Source organism: Cupressus sempervirens, chromosome 8 (assembly GCF_028749045.1).
Source record: "Cupressus sempervirens isolate cs-2001-9-10 chromosome 8, ASM2874904v1, whole genome shotgun sequence".
In the NCBI taxonomy this organism is placed as follows: domain Eukaryota; kingdom Viridiplantae; phylum Streptophyta; class Pinopsida; order Cupressales; family Cupressaceae; genus Cupressus; species Cupressus sempervirens.
Window position 1 is genome coordinate 458,723,096 of NC_143125.1, and position 18,834 is coordinate 458,741,929.

The window sequence follows — 18,834 nt, forward strand, 5'->3', positions numbered from 1 at the left end:
CATCCATCCAGATAGCCTCTGTCATTGGTTTGTTCTTCCATTTGACTAAATACTGAGTGTATTGTCATCTGCGAGTCTTCTTTATTTTTGTATCTAGGATTTTCTCCAATTGAGGTGGTGCTGGTTTAGGTACTTGTTGCAAATCTTCTATTACTGAATCTTCATGTACGGCTTGTGTTTCAGAACCTTTGTATCATGTGAGATCACAAACATTGAATATGGGTGAAATACCAATGTCTGTAGGTAACTGAATTTTGTATGCATTATGTCCATATTTTTCCAGAATTTGACAATGACCAACCTTCTTAGGTAGTAACTTTGTATTCTTAGTTTGGGGTAACCTTTCTTTCTTCAAATATGCCCATACTAAATCACCAACTTCAAATTGTACTTCTCTTCTTTTCTGATCAAAAACTTCTTTGTACTTTTGATTTGAATTTTGTAGCTACAACTTGACTTGATCTTGGACCTCTTTAATAGCTTCAGCAAATTCTTCAGCATGTGAACTACTTGGAAAAGTATTTGGAAGTTCCCTCAACTCGAGAATTCCTCTTGGATGTGTACCATACACAATCTGAAATGGAGATTTCCCTGTACTTCTATTCACTGTATCATTATATGAGAATTTAGTTTGAGCAAGTATGGAATCCCACTTTTCTCCATGTTGTTTTGTAAGGCATCTTAATAGATTTCCCAAAGATCTGTTGACAACTTCTGTTTGACCATCGGTCTGTGGATGATATGCAGATGAAAATGATAAATTTGTGCCAAGTTTCTTCCAAAGAGTCCTCCAAAAATGACCCACAAATCTACCATCTCTATCTGAAACAATATTCAGTGGTAGTCCATGAATTCGCACTATCTCCTTGAAAAATAAATCTGCAATGTATGATGCATCTTTGGTGGATTTACATGGTAAGAAATGTGACATTTTACTGAATCTATCCACAACAACAAAAATGCTATCATAACCCTTCTGAGTTCTTGGTAATCCCATAACAAAATCCATACTAATACTTTCCCATGGTCTTGAAGGAATAGATAAGGGATGATACAATCCTGCACTGGTACTTTTACCTTTACCTTTCTGACAAATGGTACACTCTTCCACAAATTTCCTCACATCTTTTTGTAACTTTGGCCAAAAATAGTGTCTACGAACTAGCTCTAAAGTCTTATCTAGTCCAAAATGACCAGATAATGCCCCACTATGTTTCTCCTGTATGATATTATCTCTCATTGAACACTTTGGGATGCAAATTTGTCCTCCCTTGAACAATAATCCTTCTTGAACTAGAAAATTAGAATATTCACTATTGTACCTCTCATCCAAATTAATACATGCCTGATTGATGCAGAAGCATCTAGAGGTATAAGGGCAATCCTGTGTCACCCAAAAAAAATGTACTTAGACTTAGTTTCTGTTTCATGTCTTTACATTTTTGGATACCCATTTGGCTCAAATAAAGGTTCCAACTCTCATAGTTCAACTATCAGTGCATTTGAAAATCTCAAAAAAATAGGAGCATGCAATTTGGCCATCATTTTGGTGACCTAGAAGGTGTGACTTGGCCAGATGAATGTAATTGAGATTTAGAGCATTCTAGAAAAAGAATCAGGTCAAAAGGCCCCATGGTTTGAAAGTTATTGCAGTTTTTCAAGTTTTGGAGACCTCATAAGAATGCTTCAAAGTCAGGTTTGGGGCATTAAATGACCTCAAAAAGGGTCAAAAAATGGAGGACAAGCAAAGCTTGTCCATAAGGCTATAGAGCGCTTCGAGAGCTTTTCTGAAAATGTAAACGGTTCGTCAATCGGAGCTACGGTTTAAAAGTTATGCCTCCCGAAAGTTCAGCCACCGTTTCTGGATTCTTCTAGATTTGCACCGACTTCTAACGCGGCTTCTAGAACCTTCTATTTTGTCGGTGGATGCCTACTAGCACTTTCTGGAATGTACTCCTAGTCCTTAACCCTCCAAGGTCTATTTAAGGAGATTTTTGGCATTGTAAAAGGCAGTTCGGATTGGAGCTTGAGAGGAGGTGCTAAAAGGAGAAATATTCTCTAGATTTATGCTATTGTAAGCCCGTAGGGCATGTTTTAAAGTTTATTTTCTCTGCACTGTTTGTACTAGCTTATTTTCTCAGTTAATATAATTTACCTTTTCTATTGTGTCCATTCTGTTGTTGGGTTGTGTGCCCATCAAGTGGTATCAGAGCAGGTTTTCTTGAGCGTGTAGACAGAGCGTCGACTGTGAGGCAGTTTGCACCAGAACTGTGTGGTTGTGGGTTCGAGTTAGAAGATGCCTCCACGAAGAGAGCATGGCAGAAGGGCCAGAGCTATTGATCTTGAGGAGGTTAGAGCCCTCCAGAGACAGGTACAAGCATTGCAAGAGGAGCTTCGTAGAGGAGCAAATATTGCCGCAGATGACAATAGTGAGGATGACAATGAAGAGGAAGTAATGGAAGTTGACGGGGAAGTTCTAAATCCTGTAGAGGAAAGGCTTTTTAGGGCCATTACTAGGTTTGGGAAAAGACCTACAATTGAAGTGGGTATATTTTCGAGAAATTTGAAACCAGATGAGTTGATCGATTGGATCAATGAACTGGAAGAATACTTTGAGTATGAGGATATAAGGGACCCAGATAGGGTTAAGTTTGCAAAGGTCAAACTGAAAGGCCATGCAAAAATCTGGTGGCAAGAGGTTCAACTAGAAAGACTTAGAAGAGGAAAGGAGAAGATCACAAGATGGGATCGCATGGTGGACAAATTGAAGAAGCAGTTCATTCCTGTGGACTACGAGCTTGATCTATTTAAGAAGATGCATGGGTTAAAGCAAGCAGGAAGATCAGTCCAAGAATATACAGAGGAGTTTTACCGACTCCTGATTAGAGCGGGGCATGTAGAAGCAAATAAGGAGAAGGTTGCTTGTTATATCAGTGGGTTACAACCTAGCATCCAGGAGGAATTAAGTCTGGTAAGAATGACCAGCGCTGAAGAAGCATACCAGTTTGCCCTACGAGTTGAAGAGAAGCTGAGTAAAAGGTTTGAAGGAAGACAAAGAGGGCACGGTCAAGGAGGAAGGGGAAGCGGTAGATCATCTAGAGGCCACAATGAAACTCAAAAGAAAAATGAAGATGAGGGTACTAGCAGGAACCAGAGGAATGAGGGTTTCAACCGCTCCCGTGATCAAGACTTTGGAAATCAAAGAGGAAGAGGTAGAGGACGTGGACAAGGAAGAGGAGGCTTCCGTGGTACCTGTTTCCATTGCAATGAAGAAGGCCATCGTGCCTTTGAATGCCCTCAATGACAAGGAAGGACAGATAGGAGAGCTGAGGGCCAAGCTAGGGTTGCTCATGTGGATGAGGATGCACAATCATCACATTCAGAGGATGCAGAAAGAGGAGAGACCTTGGTAAATGAAAGAGTCCTACTAAGTGGTGAGAATGAACTAGGACAACGGAGGAGTTTGTTTCGTACCAAATGCAAGTGTGAGGATAAATGTTGTGATGTGATCATTGATGATGGTAGCACTGATAACTTGGTATCAGAAGAGATGGTCTCTAAGTTGAAGCTCAAGAGGGAGAAACATCCCCAGCCCTATCGAATTTCTTGGGTAAAAGATGATCATAAGGTCCTGGTAAGTGAACAATGTTTAGTAAAATTCAAAATTGGGAGTTACCATGATGAAGTTCTCTGTGATGTTATTTCGATGGATGTTTGCCATCTATTGTTGGGTAGACCATGGCAGTTTGATAGACATGCAATACATGATGGACATGCAAACACATACTCTCTGACAAAGGATGGAGTTCGCCACAAATTGAAGCCCATGAAAAAGGAAGGTGAAAAGGTATGTAGCAGTGCTAGGATTTGTCTTGTTGAAGGAAGGAAGTTTTTAGATGGCATGAAAAATTAGCATATGTGCTATGCTTTGATTCCTAGGAAAGATAAAGAAGGTAGCAATGAAATACCATTTGAAGTTTCAGATTTACTAGGGGAATTTGGAGATATTATCTCTGATAATGTTCCAGATGGATTGCCACTAGTAAGGCAAATCAGTCATCAAATAGATTTGATTCCAGGAGCTAGTTTGCCTAACAAGGCTGCTCACAGGATGACTCCTACTGAAACAAAGGAGCTAAATAGACAGGTTCAGGAGCTATTGAGGAAGGGCTTGATTCGACAGAGCCTGAGTCCATGTGCAGTACCATCAGTACTTGCACCAAAGAAGGACGGAGAGTGGAGGATGTGTACAGATTCTCGAGCTATAAATAGGATAACAATCAAGTACTGATTTCCTTTACCAAGGATGGATGATCTTATGGACTACTTGAGTGGAGCTCAGTACTTCACAAAGATAGATCTGAAGAGTGGCTATCATCAGATACGGATTCGAGAAGGAGATGAGTGGAAAATAGCCTTCAAGACCAAGGAGGGTCTTTATGAGTGGTTAGTCATGCCCTTTGGATTGACGAACGCCCCAAGCACCTTCATGCGGCTCATGAATGAGGTACTTAAGAAGTTCTTGGGAAAATTTGTTATTGTCTATTTGGATGATATTTTAATTTTCAGCAAGACTTTGGAAGAACATTTACTGCATATTCGTAGTGTCCTTGAAAGGCTAAGGGAAGAGAAACTATTAATTAATCTAAAGAAGTGTGTCTTTGCAAAAAGGGAGTTAGTCTATTTGGGATTTGTTATATCACCTGAAGGTCTCAAAATGGATCCAGAGAAGGTAAAAGCCATCTTGGAATGGCCTACTCCAAGGTCTGCTACTGAGCTAAGATCATTTCATGGTCTGGTTAGTTTTTACAGGAAGTTTATTAAGAATTTCAGTGGCATATGTGCACCTCTAACTGATACAATAAGAGGGGATAGAAAAGAGTTCAAATGGACTGCAACAGCTGCGAGAAGTTTTGAATTGTTGAAGAAGAAGGTGACTGAACAGCCTGTGTTGGCACTTCCAGATTTTAGAAAAGTATTCCAGGTGGATTGTGATGCTAGTGGTAGCACTATTGGGGCTGTATTAAGCCAAGAAGGTAAGCCTATTGCATATTTTAGTGAAAAATTGAATGATGCAAAGAAGAAGTATTCTGTTTATGATCAAGAGTTCTATGCAATAGTTCAAGCCTTAAAGAAATGGAGGCATTATTTATTGCCAAAGGAATTTGTTTTGTATATTGATCATCAGGCATTACAGTACCTAAATAGCCAAGGTAAATTGAATCAGAGGCATATGAAGTGGGTAGAATTCTTGCAGAGTTATACATTTGTGTTGAAGCATAGAAGTGGAAAATCTAACAGGGTTGCAGATGCATTAAGTAGGAGACAGTTGTTGGTTACAACAATGCAGGTTGAAGTAGTTGGGTTTGATGAACTCAAGAATTTGTACCCCGAGGATCCTGATTTTGCTGAAGCATGGAAAGCTTGTAAAGAACCTGTTGTTGTAGATAGAACCAAGTGGTTAGACTATTTGATTCAGGATGGCATGTTGTTCAAAGGTAGTCAATTGTGCATTCCAAGGAGTTCAATGAGGGAAAATCTGATTAAGGAGAAACACAGTGGAGGGATGGCAGGACATTTTGGTCGGGATAAGACCATTTCCATTCTTAGAGAACATTATTTTTGGCCTCAAATTACACAGGATGTGAAGAAGTTTGTACAGAGTTGCCAGGTTTGTCAAGTTGCCAAGGGGTTTAGTCAAAATACTGGCCTATATCAGCCATTGCCTGTTCCATCAAGGCCATGGGAGGACATAAGTATGGATTTTGTTCTTGGATTGCCAAGGACACAAAGGGGTAATGACTTAGTATTCGTGGTGGTGGATAGGTTCTCCAAAATGGCACATTTCATTCCATGCCACAAAACTCATGATGTTGTCCATATTGCAGACTTGTTTTTCAAAGAGGTGGTAAGACTACATGGTCTTCCAAGGAGTATAGTTTCTGACAAAGATACTAAATTTGTGGGGTATTTCTGGAGGACATTGTGGAAGAAGTTGAGAACAGACTTGAAATTTAGTTCCACGCATCACCCACAGACTGATGGCCAAACAGAAGTGGTAAATAGAAGTTTGGGCAATTTGCTGAGATGTTTAGTTGGAGATAAGCCCAAGGGATGGGATTTGATTCTACCACAGGCAGAGTTTTCTTATAATAACTCTGTAAATAGGAGTACTGGAAAATCACCATTTCAAATTGTATATGGAAATAGCCCAAGGACTGCACCAGAATTGAGGAAGATAGAACAAGGGGAGAGAACAAGTGCTGAAGCTAAGGAATTTGCTGAACACATCAAGTGTCTACATGAGGAGGTTCAAGCACACATTATCAAGATGAATCAAGAGTATAAAGCTAGGGTTGATGCAAGGAGAAGACATAAGGAATTCCAAGTAGGGGATCTTGTCATGGTGCACTTACGAAAAGAAAGATTTCCAGTTGGTACTTACAACAAGCTGAAAATGAAGAAATTTGGCCCCTACAAAATTTTGAAGAAACATAACTCAGGAAATGCATATGAGGTGGAGCTGCCAGATGGTATTCACATTTCTCCCATTTTCAACATTGCAGATTTAATAGAGTATCATGATGATGGTGCAGATGAGAGGTTGGTTTTAGAGCCATGTCCAATTCCTGCTTCTAAGAAGGAGGAGATAGAAGACATTCTAGATCATCGTGTGAGTAGGAGTACTAGAAACAGGCATTATGAAGAGTATTTGGTCAAATGGAAAGGACGGTCGATCGAGGACTCAACTTGGATTTCAGTAGCAGAGGTTTCCCATTTGGGATTTCCTCTACCATCCATAAAGTGACAGGGTCACTTTTCAATCTACCCTGGGTGTCTGATGCAGGAGCATCCAGAGGTATAAGGGCAATCCTGTGTCACCCAAAAAAATGTACTTAGACTTAGTTTCTATTTCATGTCTTTACATTTTTGGATACCTATTTGGCTCAAATAAAGGTTCCAACTCTCATAGTTCAACTATCAGTGCATTTGAAAATCTCAAAAAAATAGGAGCATGCAATTTGGCCATCATTTTGGTGACCTAGAAGGTGTGACTTGGCCAGATGAATGTAATTGAGATTTAGAGCATTCCAAAAAAAGAATCAGGTCAAAAGGCCCCACGGTTTGAAAGTTATTGTAGTTTTTCGGGTTTTGGAGACCTCCTAAGAATGCTTCAAAGTCAAGTTTGGGGCATTAAACGACCTCGAAAAGGGTCAAAAAATGGGGGACAAGAAAAGCTTGTCCATAAGGCTATAGAGCCCTTCGAGAGCTTTTCGAAAATGTAAACGGTTCGTCAATCGAAGCTACGGTTCAAAAGTTATGCCTCCCAGAAGTTCGGCCACCGTTTCTGGATTCTTCTAGATTTGCACCGACTTCTAACGCGGCTTCTGGAACCTTCTATTTTGTCGGTGGATGCCTACTAGCACTTTCTAGAATGTACTCCTAGTCCTTAACCCTCCAGGGTCTATTTAAGGAGATTTTTGGCATTGTAAAAGGCAGTTCAGATTGGAGCTTGAGAGGAGGTGCTAAAAGGAGAAATATTCTCCAGATTTATGCTATTGTAAGCCCGTAGGGCATGTTTTGAAGTTTATTTTCTTTGCACTGTTTGTACTAGCTTATTTTCTTAGTTAATATAATTTCACTTTTCTATTGTGTCCATTCTATTGTTGGGTTGTGTCCCCATCACTGATAAATGTATTTGAAATCAACATCATCAACATACATACCTTTCAAATTTGAAATGCCTGTAGTTTCCAACTGAATTTGTGCCATAGTTAAAGTTCTCCTGCTTAATGCATCAGCAACCTTATTTGTTACTCCCTTCTTGTGCTTAATAGAAAACGTGAATGCTTGCAATGTCTCTACCCATTTCATGTGCCTATGATTCAATTTCTCTTGACTGTTTATGAAACTAAGTGCTTGGTTATCTGTGTATACAATGAATTCCTTGGGTAGCAAATAGTGTCTCCATTTCTTTAGGGTTTGAACAAGGGCATACATTTCCAAATCGTATGATGAATATCTCTGTTTGGCTTCATTGAGCTTCTCACTAAAAAAGGCTATAGGTCTGTCCTCTTGACTAAGAACACCTCCTATGGCTATGTTGCTTGCATCACATTCTATTTGAAAGACTTTATTAAAATCAAGAAATGCAAGGACTGGTTGTTGGGCCACTTTTTGCTTAAGAAGTTCAAAGGCTTTATTGGCTTCAACTGTCCAAACAAATTTACACTTCTGTCCTCCTTTTATAGTATTCAAAATGGGTGCACAAATCAAACTGAAATTTCTGATAAACTTTTTGTAGAAAGTGGCTAACCCATGAAAACTTCTAATTGCTGCAATAGTTCTAGGAGTTGGCCATGAAAGAATTGCACTTACCTTATCTTGATCCATCTTGAGTGTTTCTTTTGAGATCACAAAGCCAAGGTATGTTAGTTCCTCTTGCATAAAACTACATTTCATCATTAACTTTTCCTCTTGTAACCTTCTCAACACCAAATCTATGTGTTTTAGATGCTCCTCTTTTGTTTCGTTGAAAACCAAAATGTCATCTAGATACACTATCACAAACTTTCCTGTAAAATCTTTCAAAACTTCATTCATCAGCCTCATAAACGTACTAGGAGCGTTAGACAATCCAAATGGCATTACCTTCCATTCATATAATCCCTCATTTGTCTTAAATGTTGTTTTCCATTCATCTCCTGGCCTAATTCTTATCTGATGACACCCACTTTTTAAATCAATCTTTGAAAAATATCTTGCTTTCCCTAAATAATCTAGTAAATCTTCTATTCTAGGCATTGGAAATCTGTACCTTATAGTGATCTTGTTTAGTGCTCTTGAATCTATGCATAGTCTCCATGTTCCTTCTTTCTTTGGTGCTAGGACTGCAGGTACTGCGCATGGGCTTAAACTTTTACCAATCAAACCAGCCTCAACCAACTCTTCAATTTGTCTTGCCATTTCTTCATTTTGTTGTGGTGTTAGCTTATATGCTGCCTTGTTGGGTAATGTTGATCCTGGTATGAGATCAATACAATGACTGATTTCTTGCACTGGTGGGAGACTTCTTGGTATTCCATCAGCTATAATTTCTTTGTACTTGTCCAGAATTGGTTCTACTTCTTCAGGCACCTTTTCCTTCTTCTTTTCTGTCACTTCCACCTTTAAGTTTGAAGACTCCATCTCTGAATTTTCTTCCTCAGTCTGATTTTCAGCATCATTCTATAATTTATTTTTGAGTACAAGAACCAGTGCAAAGAGTGGACACTTCTTTCCTTTCACCTCTTTCAAATATTCTTTCTTACCCATCACCATAACTTTGGCTTCTGTGGCTTTTGATTCTTCTTGACTTGGCTCAACTAAAGGTATCAATTCAATGACCTTTCCATTTTTTGTAATGGTATACATATTCTTCACTCCATCGTGATGTGCCTTGAGATCATATTGCCATGGTCTACCAAAAAGTAAATGGCATGCATCCATATTAACAATATCAAACAATAATCTATCTTTATAGGCTCCAATCTGAAATTCCACCCAAGCTTGCTCTTCTACTATAGTCTGTTGTCCTTTATTTAACCAAGATACTTTGTAAGGATACAGGTGTTGTATTCTTGGTAGCTTTAACTTTTCCACCATTTCAAGAGACACAATTTTTTTTGTAGAACTAGAGTCTACCAGTACCTTACAAAATTTTCCTCCAGATTTATAGGTAGTTCTGAAAATGGACTTCCTTTGTGATGGTTCTTCTTTGATAGGCATTTCCAACAGTGTTCTTCTCATCATAAGTGCTTCCCCCTTTTCTGGATAACCATAACTTTCTGAATCTTCTTGTAAATCCGCTTCTTGTGCCAAGTGTATTCTCTTTTTGCCATGAGTACTGGAGCTTGCTTTTGCTGGACATTTTTGTGCCATATGACCTTCCTGATTACAGTTGTAGCATCTTATTGGTCCACTCATCCTTCTTGGTGAACTTTCTCTAAAATTTGGCCTTCTACCTCTGAAACTTCCTTTGAAATTATCAAACTTGTTAACTTCATTATGCAGCTCTATTTGTGGTTGAAAATTTGGACTTCTCCCTCTAAATGTACCTCTTCCTCTAAATGGCTACCTTCCTCTGCCTCTATTTTTATTTTCTTGTCTCCTTTTGATTTTCTCTTCCACCTTCAAAGCTAGCTGATAGCACTTAGCTATGATGTTAGGACTCAACAACTGCAACTCTTCTTGTATGTTCATCCTCAAACCATTTAGGTATCTTGCTACCTTGATACTCTCAGGTTCTAGAAATTTTGACCTTAGACTTAACTTCTGAAATTCTTCTGTATAAGTACAGACATCCATATCCCTTTGTCTGAGATTCTGCCTCTTCTAATGCAACTGTACCTCATAGTCTTTAGGGAGATACGTCTCTCTTATCATTGACACCATCTTCTTCCATGAACAAATCTTTCTTTTATCCTCTTTTACCCTTTCTTCTTGCACAAAATTCCACCATGTAAGGGCTGCTCCCTTCATTTTGGACTTAGCCAATTTAACTTGCTGTGATTCTGAAACTTTCTCACATTCAAAATGATTCTCTAAAGCTTCAATCCATTTCAACACTAACTCAACATCCATCTTTCCTATAAACATCGGTAACTCAACGATTTTTCCTCCTAAAGCCTTTAAAGCTTTAAAAAATGGCTTCTTGTTCTCAGATATTTCATCTTCTTCACTGTCGGGTACGTCTTCCTCTTCTTCCATTTCTTCTTTCATTTCTTTCTTCTCAACTACATTCTGCATATATTCCAACTTACTGGCTAATTCTGCCACTATCCCCTTCAACTCTCTATTCTCTTTTTGGAGAAGTTCTTCTTGCTCCTCGACTTTCTTTGCTAACTCTGCATTGGTCACCATCTTGTTTGACCCTATTGAAGAATCTTGATCAGGGGCATTCAACATATAACTTCACAACCTGCAACTCTCAAGCTCTGATACCAAAAATGATGCAGAGCCACACCTTTGAAAACTCAGGAGGAATCAGTCATTCAACTGAGTTGCTTCAAGGGGCATCTACAACCTTCAAGATCACACACTAAAATCAGATTCAATAAAAAAAACTTTGAAAATAAAATCCCCCAAAATATCTTCTTGCTGCCTATGGATAGACCCGCACTCAGACATGAATAACTTTCGAACCAAAAAATATTTACTCAATCGAACCATTGATATTTGGCATAACTAGGTTTCAAACAACATACAAAAATTTGAGAGAAATCCAACAGTTCAAACACGAGATATTGACCCCGCATCAGAGTACATTTTTTGTGAAAATAAAATCCCCCAAAATATCTTCTTGCTGCCTTCGGATAGACCTGCACTCAGACATGAATAACTTTTGAACCAAAAAATATTTTCTCAATCCAACCATTGATATTTGGTGTAACTTGGTTTCAAACAACATATAAAAATTTGAGAGAAATCCAAAGGTTCAAACACGAGATATTGACCTCGCATCAGAGTACATTTTTCTAAAATTGTTATTCCCTAAACTGATTGCCATGAGAAATATATGAAGCATAATAGTAGAACCATAATCTTGAAAAAAAAATGCAGGAGACCAAAGGAGACATAAAAATTCCCATTCCTCCCCAAGTTCAAATCCTTTTTTTACATAAAAGATTGGCTTTTTAATAACCAAAGTTTGACTGGCCTTGCTGTCCAGTAGTAATAAAAACGTTTTCTTTTCCATCTAAGAATAGGAATCTGAAAGACATTTTACCATCAATAACATGCAACAATCATGGATATTCTTGTAACTGCTAAGAATAGGAATCTGAAAGATTCTTTACCATCAATACTATGCAGCAATCATGGATATTCTTGTAACTACTAAGAATAGGAATCTGAAAGATGCTTTACCATCAATACCATGCAGCAATCATGGATATTCTTGTAACTAGTAAGAATAGGAATCTGAAAGATGTTTTACCATCAATACCATGCAAGAATCATGGGTATTCTTGTAACTGCCTATTATCTGTCACCAATATTTGATGGAATTCTCTTTAATTATTTAGCACAACTATGAATTAAAAAAACTATTCTAATTTTAAAATCCACACACCTGGTCCTAGGTGGCTATACCTGGAGAGCTCATCGAATTGCTACTCTAGGTATGCCACCACATGTAGGATATTATTGAAAACATTTAAATTTAAAACACACACAAAACATAAAACATTACTTATCATATTTTCCGCTCTTCTACTGCAGCAAGAAATGCCTCAAAAAAATGTTGAGGAAATTACTAAGTCTGAGAATATAGACAATAACGATGATAAGAATATGGAGAATGAGGAGAATATGCATGTGGGAGACTTCAGTTCAAGTCTCGAGGGTTACCCTAGCAGCAAGGGTGAGACTGGTAAGGATGAGGTTGAGGAAAGTAATGATAAAAATATAGGTTTGGATAATGTTGGAACAGAGGATAAAAACTAGAGTGAGCAAACTTGGAGAGTGAGGGACGAAATTTTGGAGGAAGAAATGGTGAAGGAAAAGGAGGACCTCACTTGTAAGGGTGCTATAAATGTAGAGGAAGACACAAGGAAGGAGAAGGATGAATCTTGTGGTAAGGAAGAAATGAGGAAGGAGAAGGATGAATCTACTAGTAAGGAAACAATGCTTTTTTTTCCTTCACACTGCTAAGCTTAAGGTTGACTCCTCTCTCCAAGGTAGGTCCTGGATGTATAATGAGTTAATGAATTTGAAAATAATAATGGGAAAGATGCAACAGGAAAAGAAGTTGACCAAGCTAAGATCATTTAGCTAGAAGTTTGGGTTGCTAATATCTCATATAAGCTAAAGGAATATGAACATAAACTTTTTATTTTGATTAAAGAGAGTGGTAACAAGATGGAGTAGGTCACTTCAAGAATTTGTGCAACTATTGCTATGTTAGGGAAGAGAAATAATGAGGAAATCATGTCTTTTGGTGGAACAAGAAAAAGAGCAAGATAGAGTTCAAGAAAGGTGGCTAGGGTAACTAGGGGATCTACTACTGATACTATCCAAAGCACTGTGGAGGTGGGCAAGGAGGTGGTGAAAATGGTCAAAGAGCTACAATAGCAGCTAGTGGTGATTCTAGTAATTGGTCTCTATTCTGGTGGTGGTTTTGATAAGTAGTCTCTGGTCTAGGTTTTTTATCTAGTTTTTTATCATTTTGATCAAACACTAGGTTCTAGGTCCTTGCAAAACCTAGTTTCATTTTTTGGTCTTATTTTTGGTTTCAAGTCCCTGTAAAACTTGATTTTGTAACTATTATACTACAGGTTTTAGGTCCTTGTAAAACCTGGTTGTGCTTACTAGAATATCTTTTGCTTTTCTATTAAGGGTTTTAGGTCCCTTCAAAACCTATTTTTACTTTAATCTAAAACTTGATTATCATTAGAACATTCAGTAGACACTAGAAACTATCTCCATTAGCCTAGTGAGCTTAATTAGAAACTGACTGATAAAGACTTGACATTTTTTGTAGCATCAAAGATAATATATGATTGAATAGTTGTTTTCAATAATCTCCCTCTTTGGCATTGATGGAAACACAAAATGTCATAATACAATGAAATTTTAGATAAAAATAAAAATAAGGATATTATCCTTAGTTTCATTCTAATTATCATCCATGAGACCTCTACCAGTATGAACTCCCTCTATCATCAATCTTTGATTGTAATTTATGAAATATCAAACTCTCCCTCAAGTTCAATCTCCCTCTTTGACACCTCTAACATATATATAATTAATATCTCTACTATATGACAAAAGAATCTCCCTATCAGACATAAAATTCTTTGATGTATGATATAACTCTCCCTCTTTAAATTCTCATGCCAAAGATAGCATTCAATGCATTTCCATGTACCTGATGTCTTGCTTCATATATAATCTGTCCTTTACAATACCATATTAACTTGATTGATCTTCAACATGCTTGGTTGATGCATCACTACAATTTGATTAGTGAGTTTTAGATAGGGGAATGAACCATAGCTTACCTCTTAGATACAAAAATGCATCCTTAGGTAATGGCTTGGTGAATATGTCTGTAATATGTTCTTTTGTATTCACATATTACAATCTTACCTCCTTATCTTGTACAAATTCTTTTAGGAAATGATACTTAATTGGAATATGCTTAGTTTTGGTATGCATCACAAGATTCTTGGAAATATTAATTGCACTAGTGTTTTTACAGAAAACAATAATTGGATCCTTGATCTCTTCATACCTGTCAATAGTTATTTGAAACAAACAATATGTCAACCATTAACTGCTGCAACAACATATTCTACTTCTTTTATTAACTGAGAGATACAAGTTTTCTTCTTTCTTGTCTAAGATACTAGCCTCTTTCTAAGAAAGAATCCTCCACCATGAGTTTTCTTTCTATCATCAATGCTTCCTACCAAATCTACATCAGTGAATGATTTCAATTCAAAGTTTCCTCCTTTCTTATACCACAAACCATAATCTTTAGTACCCTTTAGATACCTCATGATTCTTTTTATTGCCATCATATGATTTTCTTTTGGATTAACAAATAATCTTGCCATCATTCTAACTATTAATGCTATATCAAGTCTTTTATGCACCACATACTAAAGTTTTCCAATAATTGATCTACATGTTATCTGATCTACCTCATTTGAAAGCTCATGTCCAATAGACATAGGTATTCCAACTAGTCTAGAATCCTCCATTCTAAACTTCTTCAGTATCTCCTTGATGTATTTTGATTAAGTAATATAGATACCACCCTTCTTGTATTGAATCTATAAGCCAACAAAGAATTTGATCTCTCCAAACATTCACATCTCAAATTCCTTACTCATTTCCTCAATTTTTTTGCACAAGTCATCATTTCTAGTAAACAATGTATCATCCACAAAGATTTTTGCCAACACAATCTTCTTATCTGGCCCTTCTTCAATGTATAAATTGTTATTGTGATTAGTTCTTTGAAAGCCAACCTTTATGAGATACTTGTATAACCTTTCATACCATGTTGCAGGGGCTTGTTTGAGACCATACAAAGCTTTGTATAATTTGTAAACCTTGTCCATATTCAATACCTTCCTATTGATCATAGCCCTTGAAAAATAGCCTTCCCTTGTTTCTTGAAACTTCTCTATTCTCATTCAACTTATTTTTGAATACCTATTTTGTGCCAATTAAATTCTTATCCTTCAGTCTAGGAATGAAAGTCCAAGTCTTATTCCTTTCTATCTGATCAATTTCTTCATTCATTTCTTCAATCTAGCTTTCATTCTCTAATGCATCTTTTGTAGATCTAGGTTCAAATTTAGTAAGAAAATATGTACCTTGTCATTATACCAACTAATTGATCTCTAATGATTTTCTCAGATACATGATGCTTTCTAATACATCTAGCAAGTTAGATCTCCTTATTTTAGAAATAACTAGGTTCCCCATGATCTTTTAAATCATGCTCAAATCCCACTATCTATGACTTAGGTCCATACGACTATGACTTAGTTTCCTCTTGCTGGAACTCAAGTCCTTTTGACTATGACTTGGGTATTTCTAATGACTCCAGTTGCATTTTTTGAAATTCAAGTTGAGCTGGGGATTTTGGGGACTTGGGTGGTGAAGGTTATTTATTCCCACTTGCTTGAACATTAGGTACAACATCAGGCTTACAATAAAACAAATTTTACGTAGTCTTGAAGTTCCTTACTACTTTATTCTTCACTCTTTTCTACAAATCCTTCAATCTTCATAGGTGCACTTTCTATGATTTTATGAGTAGATAGATTCAAACATCTATATGTTTTTCTCTTATTGGAATATCCCAAAAATATGCCTTCATCACTTTTCACATCAAATTTTCCTTTTCTAGACTCCTTCAGAATACAAAATTTACTACCAAATACTTTGAAATAACACACATTAGGTTTATATCCATATCATAATTTAAAATATGTTTGATTTGAATCCTTCATAACTAAACTCAGTTCAAGGTATGAACTACAATGTTGATTGCTTCCTTCCAGTAATTGATAAAAACATTCTTCTCTATCATCAAGGTCCTTACACAATCCATGATTGATCTTTTCCTTATTTTAGCAATGCCATTATGGTTAGGTGTATTAGATGCATACACTTGCCTTTTGATTCCTCTCTCATTATAACATTCATTGAATTCATTAGAAATGAATTCTCTTCCTCTATTTGATCTTAAACATTTCAATTTCTTTCCTATTTCTTTTTCCACTCTATCCATATACTATTTGAAATTTTTAAAAGCTTCTAATTTATCCTTCAAATACATAAGTATCATCATTATAGAATAATCAACAACAAATAAAATAAAGTACTTATCTTCTATGTAGCCTTCTATGCCAATAGGTCCACAAAGTTCTATATGAATTAGCTCTAGCTCTTCTTCAGAAAGACATTTCTTTCTTTTTAAAACTTGTCTTCCCTGTTGAAAATATAGAATTAGCTAGGTTACTAATAGGGGAGGGGTGAACTAGGAACTAATAAAACTTAATCTTATTTCACTAAATAATCCATCATATATATTTTGATCTAATTGCATCCATGAAAGATTTAAAGTAATAAAAAATTCATAGCATATTGACATTGCAAACTTGGTAGACACTAGAGACCATGGTTGACACTATGCAACTTGGTTAATTCTATGAAGCTCAGTTTGCATTGTTACTTATCAACTTAGTAGATACTACTCAATGTGAATTGAATACTAATTCTAGAACTCGATAGCAACTACAGAACTTGGTAGAACTTGGATTACTCAATTAACACAATAAACTATAAGATAAGCTCTATCGCTACTAACCATTTGACTAAATGTGAGTCACTAAACTTGACAACAATATCAACAATCTCCCCCTATGGTAATAGTGAAAAAAACACTTATTAATCCAAAACTAAATTCTCAAAATTTCAAGTCCAAAACATTCTTTTGTCTCCATCCAGTGTCTTCAATTTGGTAATATACACTGGTTTTGAGATATTTCAAAATTTTGTTTTGTAAAAGATGTTTGCTAATTATCTGTACATCTATTTGTATAACATTATGCTATTCCCCCATACATATATCACATATTATAATTTTCCTCAATATATATACATATTTCTCCTCCTTTTATATGTATATTGCATATTCTCCTCCTTTTTGACATAATTTATGCCAAAGGTGTAAGCTACATTATAATGCCAAAATGTGAAAAAAATTAGAATGTACCTTCAAAATCAATTCCATTGTCTTGTCCCAATTTTTCTGATAACTCCATCATGTGATTAGCTATGGAGAAGTTACTATCATGGATGAGATTTTTGGCATGTGCAATGTGTTTGTGCAATGCATCAAGATTCATGCCTTGGATTTCTACAAGTGTGACCCTAATCTTGGCTTCTTCCCTTAATAATTTTGCTTGCAAATTAGTTAGAAATTTGATATTTGAGTAGTTAGTAGAACTATAGCTTGGATCAAGTGACAACTTCGTCTATATGTGCAATGTGTTTGTGCAATGCATCCATGATCAAAAGATTCATGCCTTGGATGTTTAAAAGTGTGGCCCTAATCTTGGCTTCTTCCCTTAATAATTTTGCTTGCAAATTAGTCAAAGATTTGATATTTGAGTAGTGAGTAGAACTATAGCTCAGGTCAAGTGACAACTAGTGTGCACTTTCCTTCAAGTCTTCATCTATCTTAGATAGTTTATCTTTGATTTCTTGAGTGAAGTTAGATGTATCACATGATTTTTTGAATAATGAAGTTACATTATTTGTAGAGGTTTCTAATGAGCTGAGAATAGTAGACAATTCTACTTGATTTATTACAATTTTCAGTGCAACTTGCTCTAATACTTTGTTCTTAAATTTACTCTATACTCTTTGTAATAAGTTTTCTTGTCCATTCAGATCTTCATTGACTTGCTAAATAATGAAGTTACATTGTAGAGGTTTCTAATGAGCTAAGAATAGTAGACAATTCTACTTGATTTATTACAATTTTTAGTGCAACTTGCTCGAATACTTTGTTCTCAAATTTCATCTCTACTCTTTGTAATAACTTTTCTTCTCCATTCATATCTTCATTGAATTTCTAAAAAACTTCTCCTAATTGAACCAAAGTAGGTTGTGTATTATCAATGTCAGTGCTTAGTGCATCTACAAGTATGCTTTTCACATCTTCAAGCACTTGGTTTTCTTTGGTTTTCCATTCTCTAAGCTTCTGTAGCTTAGCTCTCTTTTAAAATATTGAATGATTCATCAATAATTTATATCTTTTTCTAGAGGGGGGTTTCTTAAAGTTTACCCTATTCTCAACTATCCTTGTACTTACTATTTGCATACTTGGAATTGCAATAATAGTAGAAATAGAAGGCCTAGCAGTAAAAGTAGATATTGCACTAACAATAGAAACTGCTAGTTGTTGTGTAGCCAAATTTGATAATGGAGGAGGCACTGGCTGCTCAATAGATGAAGTGCTAATCACTTTAGTCAATATGTTACTTAGCTAAATAGGTGTAGAGACTAGTTTAGTGGATGGTGTAGTGATGGTTGCCACAACCAATTCAATAGAATCTTTCTCTAATATTTATGGCATTAAATATTCATGTCAGAGTTCTTTTTGGTAAGGAACATATTAGGTGGGTTTAAACCTAATATAAGGAAGAATATTTAGTATGAGCTAAATCCTATATTTAGTAGGGATAAATCTTAGTTCTAGGACAATATTAATAGAGTCATCAAGACTCACTTCACTTTAGGCTCTCTAGGGCCAAGGTGGGTAAA